The following is a 12,185-nucleotide window of genomic DNA, read 5'->3' on the forward strand; positions in this document are numbered from 1 at the left end:
GTCCCCCCCCCACTCTTGGGTTAACACATAAAAACAAACTGTGCATTCCCAACTACATCTGTAGTCCCTCCCATTACCACTAAAGCTAAGCAACCCAATATTGTATTGTCATGTAACGATAGACAAATTGTGAAATTAACTTTTACAACATTTTGACCAAATTCTACAAGCATTTCATTCACACTGACCCTTCCGTATCCAATCCCCACTCGTGCCTTCCAGAAATGTTATGCACAGACTGGTCAGCGATTTGCTCTCCACAGTTGAAGGGTCCCAGTCACCGGCCCTACTCCAGTGCCGACTCATACACTCAATTCAAAATTACTGCCAGCAGTCAGTCATGTTCATCACTCTCTCTCACGGCTCCGTCATCAGTGTTCAGAGTTGTGATTTCTGCAACCAGGCACTTGACTCTTTCTCTTTCCATCCACAGGTTCTCAGGCTCCAGGCCAGGCCTATGCTGCTCCTCTGTCATTTTTCCAGTTGGCTTGAAGGCCAGTGTTCTATCTTTTTGCATCATTTCTCTCTGGGAGGGTACAGAGAATCCGTATCTCTTCTGCTTTCTGCTCTGGGACCTCTGGGGAGCCCCGCTATCTCTGACTCCCAGCTTACATGATTTTTGGTGTGGGGATGTGCCCATCTCCACGCACTTTAAGCCAGTCCTTGGCGGCCTCTGGGGTGCTGAAGAAGTGTATTCTGTCTGCATGTATCACCTTTAATTTTGCAGGAAATAGCAGCATTTAACGCAATCACATCACTTTTAGCTTCTGTTTGACACCCCTGAAGGTTGCACGGAGCTGTTGGACCTGCCTTGTGTAGTCTGGGAATATTCGTATTGGTTTTCAAACTTGGGGTCACCCGTTTGCCGTACATTTCGGAGGATTGCACTGCGATCCCTGTAATTAAGTATTTGCGCAATGAGGGTGTGGGGAGGGCCCCAACACTTGGTTTTGGGGTCAAAGCTTGGTGGGCTCTCTCCACGACGAACACTTTAGATAGCGGGGCTTTGGGACTCACTTCACATAGCCATCTTTCGTGGAATAATTCTGGCTTGTTACCCACAGCAGTCTCTGCAAATCCTATTACACAGAGGTTGCATCTTCGTGAATGACCTTCTGTATCCTCAGCTCTCCGTTCTACAGTGTCTGTTTTGGAGGTGAGCACCTCAGGAGCAGTTTCTAGGGTTACCACTTCACCCTGCAATTCAGATACGTGCCTTGCAGTGATCTGGGAGTGCTCAGACATCATGAGGAGATCCGTCCTGAGCAGGCCTACATCTAATGACACCGGCCTCTATTTTGGCCAGAGTCTGTGCACTGGATTGTTCTATAGTGGCTGGTATTTCTGTCCCTGATGGTTCTTCCCGTGGGGGGGGATGCTCCAAGGGGGCAATGGTGGCTGGCAAAGTACTTCCCCCCAATTCCTTGAGGTGGTATAGTGATCAAATTTGTTATGCTGTGTGTTTTGGAGCGTCCTTTCTTTTCCCATGGTGGCCGTAGGGGACAGGGACACTCTTGTGACCAGATCACCTGCACCATTCCACAAGGATGTGTAGTTAGCGTGCGGTTGAGGGGCGAGTTCTTGTATGTTAAAGGTGAGAGCGGGCAGGTTGTTTAGCTTGAGTTCACCCACCATGTGTGCCCTTGTGGTCTCAGTTCCTCCTTTTCACTGCAGTCTCTGGGTGGGAGACTGTCATGCAACCACCAGCTAGAAGAAAACAGAAGGCTCCCCGGCCCACACCCAAGGCCGCCCTCAGCCCAGGCCTCGGGCCGGCACGGCCAATCGCACTCCAGCACAGTACCTGGTGATAACGCTACAGGCGACCGCAATCAACTAGGCGGCCAACACTCCACAGCAGAGTTCACTGTTCTATGGGGGGAGGTTGTGTGAGTGGGACCCTTTCCAGATCCAGGGTCCTGAGGGGTCCAAGCCCCAGACGCCCCTACGGCGTGAGGCAGGGCCCCCTCCTCCCAGGCTCAAGAAGGTGCAAGACAGAGGCCCCCAGGTGCGCCTCCAGGCGGCAGCCCCAATGTGGGTCCTCCGGGTGCAGTCCGACTGACCAGGCTCTCTAGCCATGCCGCGAGGAACCCTACCCATGCTCACCTCCAATCAACCTCATCAGAGTGAACAGGCTACTGCGGCGTCCTCACAGCCTCATTCTGCTGGGCACACTTCCCGACCGCCACTGCCACCTTGTCATCACTCCTGTCTCTCCGCTGGCACCTCCTCTCTTCCCAGGTGGGTGATACTCCACCGGGCCTTCCTAACACCATAGCCACACACTGCCGCAGCACTCACCCCTAGCCAGCCAGCCGCTGCATCCCATTCAAGCCACCTCCGCATGGCCAGGATCTCAGCCAGGTCTTGGGGGAGCAGGCCATGCCTTCCATGTGGATGCGCTTTATGGCTCCTTCTCCACAGGCAGGACGGGGGCGAATTTCGGGCCCCCCCCAATAGTGTCCACATGCTGGGGGTGCTTTACCGTAGGTTATCACCGTCTGGAGGGTAGGATTAGGCAGGATTTTTTTGGGGCTATCCCTTACCTTACGCAAAAGCTGTCCAATCAGCCACCATCTTGGTCTACTGCCATCTGTTTACTTAGGTCACTCTGAGTGGCACCATCAGTGCTTCGGCCCTGGTGACCCCTTTAACTACCATGCCATGGGTGCCACTGGTACCACTTACCAAAGACCTATAAGGGTGTTGAAGTCCTTGGCAATTGGGGTTACCAAATTCAATTCAACATTTATAGGGAGAGAGCACTTGCACGGGGCCTGGTTAACAGGCTCCATTGCCCTTTCAGAATCAAAAAACAACATCTGCTAGTCCAAATGAGACAAAAAAGTGGGGGATATGAAAAAAGCCTGTTTTCTTACATAAAACTTGCGTTGTGAAATACTATAATGAATTACGAAGGAACAAGATGATTTTTTATTTATTTACTTCCCAGTGCTAGAGTAAATTCTTTAGAGATATTGCTTTTGAACTAACTGTAAATAGGCTATGGATCACACTAGCAGATTCCTAAAACTTCACAAGGAATGCACTGTGCTTGATTCAGAGGAGTGACACAACATTGTGTTTTGCACCCTCAAATTTGGCACGTCTGCAAGTATGGAAAATATTGACAGAGAACTGCTCCTTATATTTACCTGGATACTTTCTTAACAAGCGACCTGACACCATCATTCATGCAGCTCCAAGTGCAATGGCACTCTGGAAGTTGTATGACAGAACCATGCATGCCACTGCAGTGCACTCATTAGAACACATATGCCTTTACTACACATGCCTTTACCACACAACATTTTACCTCACATTTGCCTCTACCACTTGTGCCTTTACAACGAAAGTGTAAGTGTAAAAATATATATATTTATTTTCACGTAAAAAAACAGGCCATGAGTTATAGTTACCTTAGGGCTTGAAATAACTATAACTACTGAATTTCTATGGTTCTGTACATTTAAAGTATGAGCCTAACTATAAAGTCCCTGTAACCTTTGTTTTTTTAAGTGAATATTCATGTTTTTAAATTCTATTTCCTAACTATAATGTCCCTGTAACCTTTGTTTTTTTCAATTAATTTCAATGTTTTTTTTAGCATAAAGTATTTTTTAAAATTATTATATGTTAATCCGACTACCGCCTTCTCTGGCCTTCGGTCGTGTGTGGTGGAGGTTGGCTGCACGGCTTGGCTTGCAGCCAACCCCCTGTAACCACCCAACCCTGTGCCAAACACGGCGTTTGGCCATGCACGGGGGAGTTGGTCGCCGGGCCTGGCCTGGGGTTGGGTGGTTATAGGGGTTGGCCGCAACCCAAAGATTTTGCTGGGGAAAAGACTTCAATGTTCCATCATGAGGAATGTTTAACATTGAAAACACAAGTAAGTAAACCAGACATACCACCATAAAATAGGAGAATCTGAACCCTCAACCTACTGAGTGTCACTCCAAGAGCTTTACCAGTAGGCCACAAGTGACTCTGCTGTAATGGGCACCACAACATACTATCTCTCTTCCTTCCCATTAGGGGATAGAAGAGAGAGCGAGAGAGAGAAAGTAAGAGATTAAGAGAGAGAGAGAGAGACAGAGAGAGAGAGAGATATTTAGAGGGAGACTTTGACAGAAAGAAATTGAGAGAGAGAGTTTTTCTAGACTTTGATGAATGATATGCTCTGAATTAGATATTTTAGGGCAAATTGAAAAGAAAAAATGAATTTGTCAGTTAAAAAGAATGAGATCACCTTTCAGTATCTACCTTAAACATTTAAAGTTGCAAATAAATTCAAACAGGGAAATGATCACATACACACCTCTACTGGAACCCTCAACCTTCAGTGTGAGTGTCTAAGACCTTAACCAATACATCACAGGTTATTCCTGATTATGCAGTGTCCAGACATTCAACCCAAAGATTTTGCCTGGAAAAAGACTTCAATGTTTCATGACAATGAATATTTACCATTCAAAACACTACTAAATAAACAGACACACTGCCATGAGATACCAGGATTTAAACCTACAACCTACTGAGTGACAGTCCAAGAGTTTTACCAGTAGGCCAGAGGTGAGTCAAACATAACTATAACATCCGTGGCAAACATCTTGCTTGTATGCCGCTTTGAAGTCATTCTATGGAGAGACCATTGCTATTGTTTTAGCAATGGTCTCTCCATAGAATGACTTCAAAGTGGCACACAAGCAAGATGTTGGCTGACAGGACTGCAGAGGGATCCCGGGGGCAGTCTGAGGGACCCAGTGGTCCTAGCCGCCTCTCAGCATCGTACGGGAGCCAGCATTGCTCCTGCAACAAGGGAGCTGCTTTAAATAGCAGCTCTCTGCTTGCAGTAGCAATGTTTTTATGTTTTATTGTAGGGAAAGAGATGAAGACTCTGCTTTCAGCAAGTGGGAGCTGTTAGACAGCTCCCACTTGCTAAAAGTAGAGTTATATTTGCTTTTGCTTGGTGGGAACTGTCAGCTCCCACCAAACAAAAGAAAACAGCTACCTCCTGAGGGTGGACACCTCAAGAGGTAGTAGGAGCCACCCAGGGCCATGCATGGCTCCATAAGAGGGGCTTCTGAAAGCCTTAGGGGTGGTTGGGTGCCCCTCTCGTCTTTTAACACCCTAATGCCCCCAGGACCTGGCCCACATAGGGGCCAAAAACAATTACAGCGCAGGAGTCTGCCCTTTTTTTTATTTTATAAATCACAGGAAAATCTGTGGATCCATTTGTGGATTTTTCGGAGATTTCTTAAAAAAAAGGCTTTTTAGCCCTGGCAGGGTCCCTGGGGGACCCCCACACCAAGGCTAGGGTCACAGGGTATCGCTACCCTGACCCCTTTTCTTTTTGATTATCTTTTTTTCAGTGGGACTCAGCTGAAGCAGAGTCCCAAAATGGTTGCCAACACTTTCTTGTTGAAGTGTTGGCAGCCAATGAGATATCAGCACGGGGACACTTGGATCCGCAGAGGATCCGTGTCCCTAGATATCTATATTTTTTCCCCTTGAATATCTTAGATCTAGCTTCCTGGCAAATTTGGTGTAATTCCGTTCAGCAGTTCAGCCTGTAGGAGTGTCTAAAGCTCCTATGGGAATTAACATGGGAAACACACTTTTTCTGACCCCCCCCTTTTCTCAGCCCTAGCTTGACAGATCGACCCAAAACTTTCCATGTGCAACAAGGTCCTTTAGGACACTTTTTTGGGAAAAGTTTGTGAAGATTCGTCAAATGGTGCTAAAGATATAGGCAAGTCAAAAAACACTATTCCCATGGAAATTAGGTCCTCACCTATACTTACCTTCACAGTGTTGCAGTAATCGAGATGCTGCTGTTGATATTCTTGTACTTCGATATTTATAATTTGATATTCTGATACACAACTTCAATTTGTCATGCCTCTGGGTGGCTAGTAAGTAAGTTTTGTACTTCGATATTTATAACTTCGATATGCTGGCCTACAACCATAGTGTAATGATTGCTGTATTAAGTCATCGTACTAGATAGTACTAGTGAGTGCAGCATACAATTTCGTCATCTGTTTGAATACGTCATGCCTCTGGGTGGCCAGTAAGAAATTGTGACTCATTCTCTGTCTTTTTCACAGCAAAAGCATCCAGAAGATTGTTCTGGCCTTCCACCCCATGACCTCAGCTTCCACTCTCAAACATAATAGCGATTGTCACTGAAAACATAAAGGCACACCTCAAGCCCTCTTGAGACAGTCTGATCCCTAGTTTCAGCAGACAATAGTTTGAAGATGAGCCAGCGCCCTAGGATGACACTCAAGATGGAGAAATTTCAGAACGGTTCGAAAGGAAATGGGTTGCGGGCTACTGTGCATGTGTCACCCGGAGAAGTACTGTATGTTGCTGAGCCTTTTGCCTACACTGTCAAAAAGCAAGGAAGAGGACTAGTGTGTGAGTACTGCCTGCGCGCTACAGTAAAACTCCTTCAGTGCTCCCAGTGCAAATTTGCAAAATATTGTGGTAAAGAATGCCAGACAAAAGCCTGGCTTGACCACAAGAGAGAGTGCAAATGTCTAAAGAGCACCAAGTCTAAATTTGACACCGATACTGTCAGGCTCGTTGGCAAGATCGTCTTCAAGATGATTCGAAAATCACCTTGTCCTTCTGAAGAGCTCTATTCTGTGCCTGAACTTGAGACTAATTTTGGAAAAATAAGCAAAGAATATAAAAAAGAGTTTGAGCTATTTGCAGACATGTTGCAGCTGTATCTGAAAGAAGAAATCTCAGATGTGTCTCAGTTGCTCTCTGATGTAAACCTCCCTGAGCTCTTTGCGAAAGTGACCTGCAACCGTTTCTCAATTGTTAATGGAGAAATGCTGGCTGTTGCAGTTGGTCTATATCCGGGCATGTCCCTTCTAAACCACAGCTGTGAGCCAAACTGTAAGATTGTTTTCATAGGACGGCACCTCCATTTGCGGGCAATCAGAAAGATCCAAGCCGGGGAGGAGCTTACTGTGACCTACATTGACCAACTGATGCCCACAGTAGAACGACAGAATCAGCTCAAGAGCAAATATTGCTTTGAATGTGACTGTCGTCTGTGTCAGACATGTGACAATGATGAGAGGATGCTGTCAGGTGACAGACAAGCTTCGGAGAAGACCAAGGACCTGGTATCAAAAGTACTTGAATTACAATCAAAGAAACAGTGGGGGGAGAGCCTGGCTCTGTGCAGGGCTCAATTAGAGAGAAACACTGGATTAGTTCCAGACAAGAACATCTACCAGCTAAGAATACTGGATTATGCTATGGATGCCTGCATGACACTCAATCTACCAGAGGAAGCTTTGCGCTATGGGTACAGAACACTGGAACCGTATAGATACTATACTTCAGGAATCAATGCTTCACAGGCACTGCAGATGATAAAAATAGGTCCATTGTTAGGCCAGCAAGGCAAGCTCCTTGAATGTATGTCTATGTTTCAAGAAGCATATGGTATTATGAAGATATTTTATGGGCGAGAACATCCAATGACACAGAACCTGATAAAGATACTAGGATGTTGACAAAGGCCCATATTTAAGACAAATTGGTGAATCAGAGCTGATGTGGTACTTTTTCTGCGCCCCCCTACCAGCACCTAACAACACCATGGTTGTGCCGTATTTATAATATGCTCCATGGCGGTCATTAGCACAATAGCATCAACATTTTTGATGCTATTGTGGTGCTTTGCTACATTAGTGTGAAAAATGTTGACGCTAGTGTAGCAAAGCGCAAGGAGGCCCATAGGTTTCTTTGGGAGTGTCATTTTAACACCTGCTCTGAGCAGGCGTTAACATTGATTACAAAAACAGTGGAGTAAATCCTAATGCCAGAACGCCCCCTTTGCATACATAATGCCTGGCTCAGGCATTATGTGATGCATGGGATTACAAAGTGGCGCATTGCATGCTACGGGCTCTTAAATATTCCCAAGAGTTTTTTCAACTTTTCGGCTTTGCCTGTTTACGAGGCAAAGACAAGCGGTGAGGCCTAGAATTGGGCATTATTTGTGCACTGCTTTTACTTAGAGTAGCAATACTGTTAGTTAGAGCTACTTTGATGAAAGATATTTTTTTGGGCATACACTTCCAACACATAAGAATGCTAATGTGGCATAGATGTTGAATAGGTAGGGAAGGAAAGGGGGAAGACAAGTAGGACGTAATTTGTCCATACAGAGTGAATCCCTATTTGAAATGGATGTCTCTGCTGCAGTACTGACTGAGAGGGATGCTGTTGGCATAAACAGTTGAGGAATTGAAGTTGTTCCATAGTATTTTGACAATTAAACTGTTAGAGAATGACACTGTAATTTGCTTGCATTATAGAGAGCTATGGGTGCTTGTATTAATGTACCTGTGCTGGTAACAAAGGCTAAAATAATCCCTTCTGCTCAATGTAGTCCATGAAGGAGATAAAATATATTGTTTTTATTTCTGATTAGAACTGGACCCTTTTCAGCTTGCTAAAATCAAGTGGGAGATTAGCTAAACAGAGCAGCCAATTACAGAGCACAGGAAGCAGAGAACAGAACTCCAGTATTGGCCCTGCATGCTGTCATGAAGTTATCAATTGTGTCACGATTTCATCTGTTCTCTCAGTTGCTGACATTCAATAGCGTTTATAGTGAGATTCTATAAAGGCGATTTGTTGATCCAGAGAAATCAATATCTATTAGACTGGACTGGATGGTAATCAGGTTTATACGGAATGCACACATGTAGTCTACTCAAACCAGGTGATATGTTATGCCTATTATGGCTGTAAGTGTGTAGAGATGTGCTTGTAAGTGAAGGACTGTGTGAACATTCTTGATGATGTAATGAAAATGTGAGGAAGGAGAAAGCTGTTTGTGGAGCTGGAAGCTGGAAGTTATCATTGCTGTAGAAGAAGATTTCTTGCTAATAAAGAACTTTACAACTCAACTGAATTGCCCCGTTACTACAAAATTTGGCGATGAGGGACTATGCGCAGGAGGCAGAGAACATATCGGTGACTCCCAACCCCTGGTCTAAGTAGACGAACCTAACTGGAACTTATAAGAAAGAAAAAAGGAGAAACAGAAAGAAACCGTGAGTGTATTGAATCTGTACCTGTATATTTGCACTTGGATTTGGCAGACAAGTATAACTCAGCTAGATATTTTTTTTGTTTGCTGAGATTATCGACCCTAAAGTGTTCATATCTGAACTTCACCGGTCAAAATGTGGCTAAAAAAACCAATGGTGACAGCTGCTATTAATCACCATGTGTTTATATTATTGCGTACGGTGGTAAATTGATTTTGAAGTACTGCAATAGCATCTTTTGCCACAGTGCTGAATGCGCTCACGTGCTGAACTACAGTGACATTTTTTTTGCTAAACGCATTGGCGTGCAGTGATATATTGATTTTTAAATTATCACTGCGTGCTGCAATCACATTGTTTCGCCACGCTGCTTGATGCGTGCGGAACCATAGTAACATTCTTTGGTTACACGCGCTGATCGCGCACTCAACAAATCAATTTCAACGTGTTCCACAAGTGTTTTTCTACACACTGCTTGACTTGCGCTGAACCATAGTAACATTCTTTTGTTACACGCGTTGAACGTGCGCTCCACAAATCAATTTCAATGTGTTCAACAAGTGTTTTTCTACGCGCTCCACAATACTAGCAATATTTTATTATTTTTTCTTGGAATTACGAACAAGCAACGCTAATGGAACTTTCTAGCTCTGATAGGCATCCCAATGTAAATCCTGAGTGAAGAACAATAGTAATAACAAAAAAAAGGACTATTGTGAAATAAAAACAGGAGGAAGTCTCTTCCTTTCTGATACTTGAAACGACTAGAAACCATAAATATATATGAAACGTCACTACTGATGTTAGAGATACACTTCACACCTAAAGTAAACACAGTATTTGAGAGATATCATTTTTTTTCTCGTACACAAGGTCATGACGAAGATATAATGACCTATGTTGCAGCCCTACGAGGTTTAGCAGTGACGTGTGATTTTATGGATTTGAATGATTCCTTAATATGTGATCAGATAGTATGCTGTACAAACAATAAGGAAGTAAAAGAAAGATTATTATCCATTGAGCCGTCTTTAGAGGAGTCAATACAGATTGCAAGGAGTATGGAGCACACTGATGTGTGGATGAAAGAGATAGAAATGACAAAGAACTATATAAAAAGTCCAGAGAAAGAGACTGCAGCGGAGGTGAAGGAAATTAAATACAAAAAACAAGGCAAAAACGTTGGAAATTAAAATACAAAAACTATGGAGAGGAAGAGTGATACGTTATTTAGATGTGGTTTTATAGGACACACAGCTTTGCGAGCGTAGGTGATTTAATAAAATTATTCATGAGTGTTCATGTATTCTGAGTAATGAACTTGCGTAGAAAATGTAAGAATGTAGGAAAATAATGCACACATTTGAAAATGTGATCACAATGAGTGGCTGCCAATGTTCACAATCTATACTTATTAATGGCTTATTAATAGGAAATGTTGAGCATATGTTTGATTAATGTAGTAGTATGTCATATTTGGGGTTATGCATTATGTATTAGCTTTATTAATTTGAACCTTTTATTTAGCGGAGCTCTTGGCCTAGTTGCACGGCCTCATGTCAAGCTGTATTTCTTAATGTTTAATAAAATGGCTGTTCAGAGAATTAAACTGTGATTTTCCATTGTACTGTCTAAATATGCTAGTAGCTAAAAGTCTTTCTCATGAGAACCGACTGCTAGCAGATGCTGTTCTTGCTAAATGTAACATTATGAGTGTAATGTGTGTGAGACTGACTTTCTCTGGAGAAGAACAATAGAGACACTGACTGGAGTATAAGCTGCAACAATATTGGTACCTGACAAGCCGGATGATGAGGATATTACAGGAGAAACCAATCAGCGACCTGTGAACAGAGTAGTGGTAGAATGCGTAGATTTGAAGTTTTAGTTTTATTGGACAAAGTGTGAACATGCGATCCCTTGACCAACGGGGACTTGGGAATTAGTTTTAGGAAATGTAACTTAACAGGACTGCACTGAGAAGAAATCAGAATTTTGCCATTGAGCATTGCGCATTTTGCCATTTGCCAAGCCATTCTCTCTATTCTTCTTGAGGGTGTACCTCTATTCTTTCGAGTTGCCTAAAGACTTTCCGTTTTCTGAACTTTGATTCTAAATCCTGATACCTTGCTGACCAGGCTGATGTCCTGATGAGAAAGACTATATTAGCTTGCCGATCCAATTGAGGAGAGGTATTCTTTTCCCCATGTGTTTGTTATGCCTAGTTGCTTTTTCTTTCTAGGTACCAACTGCACGGTTTTGATAGAGCCATAATGTTTCCAACTTTATGTTTACTAAATTGTTTTGCATGAAGCCTAACATACTGATGCCAATCTGATGTTAGATAAGTATCCTCACTAATGAGACATTGCTATAGGGAATAACATTGATGTATTTCTTTGCTGAATCTAAATGTATGTAATATTGTTTGCTCAATTATTCTTGTTATTGATTTGTACTGTAACTTTAGAATGTGTAGTAGTTCAAGCATTAATTAGATTCCATTTCTTTCATCACTTTGGACAGCCAGTGTTGTTTCTGTATGTGTATCATTTGATTTTGAGAATATCTTACGTGACATTAGCATTGTTAATATAGGGGAATAAATATTCTAACTATACTAAAGGTGTGGTTATTCATGACTGAATGATCATGGTGTGTGATGATTACTGACTCCATTGATTACCAGTGTTATTGATTGTCATTGATTATTGGTTTTGATGATTTATGGTTGATTATTGATCTGCATGTACTGGAGTTATGGTGGGAATGTCTTAATTGTGAGTCAAAGGGTTCATCAACCTATTAGCGTCCCCTTGTAAGTTTACTTATGAAGGTCAGACGGGCAAACAGAGATGGTAGCAGAGACGGATGGTTTGTCTCCTTAAGAGCCCATCATAGACGTCCAGTATAGAATAACATATTGTTAGAAATGGGGTCTTTGGTTGGCAGTCAGGTTACTCCCTGTCCTAGCAAGGACCCTCAATCTAGTCAGGGTAAGTCACAGACAATCCAAATTATCCTCTGCCCACCCTCTGGTAGCTTGGCACTGAGCAGTCAGGCTTAACTTAGAAGGCAACGTGTAAAGTATTTGTGCAA

General features: G+C 43.3%; 1 pseudogene; it reads left to right on the forward strand.

Moving 5' to 3' along the window:
* Positions 1 to 11,733, forward strand: part of LOC138299909 (histone-lysine N-methyltransferase SMYD3 pseudogene) — a 32,838-nt pseudogene extending 21,105 nt beyond the window's left edge.
* Positions 11,734 to 12,185: the final 452 nt, after the last annotated feature.

This window comes from Pleurodeles waltl, chromosome 6 (genome assembly GCF_031143425.1).
Source record: "Pleurodeles waltl isolate 20211129_DDA chromosome 6, aPleWal1.hap1.20221129, whole genome shotgun sequence".
Taxonomy (NCBI): Eukaryota; Metazoa; Chordata; class Amphibia; order Caudata; family Salamandridae; genus Pleurodeles; species Pleurodeles waltl.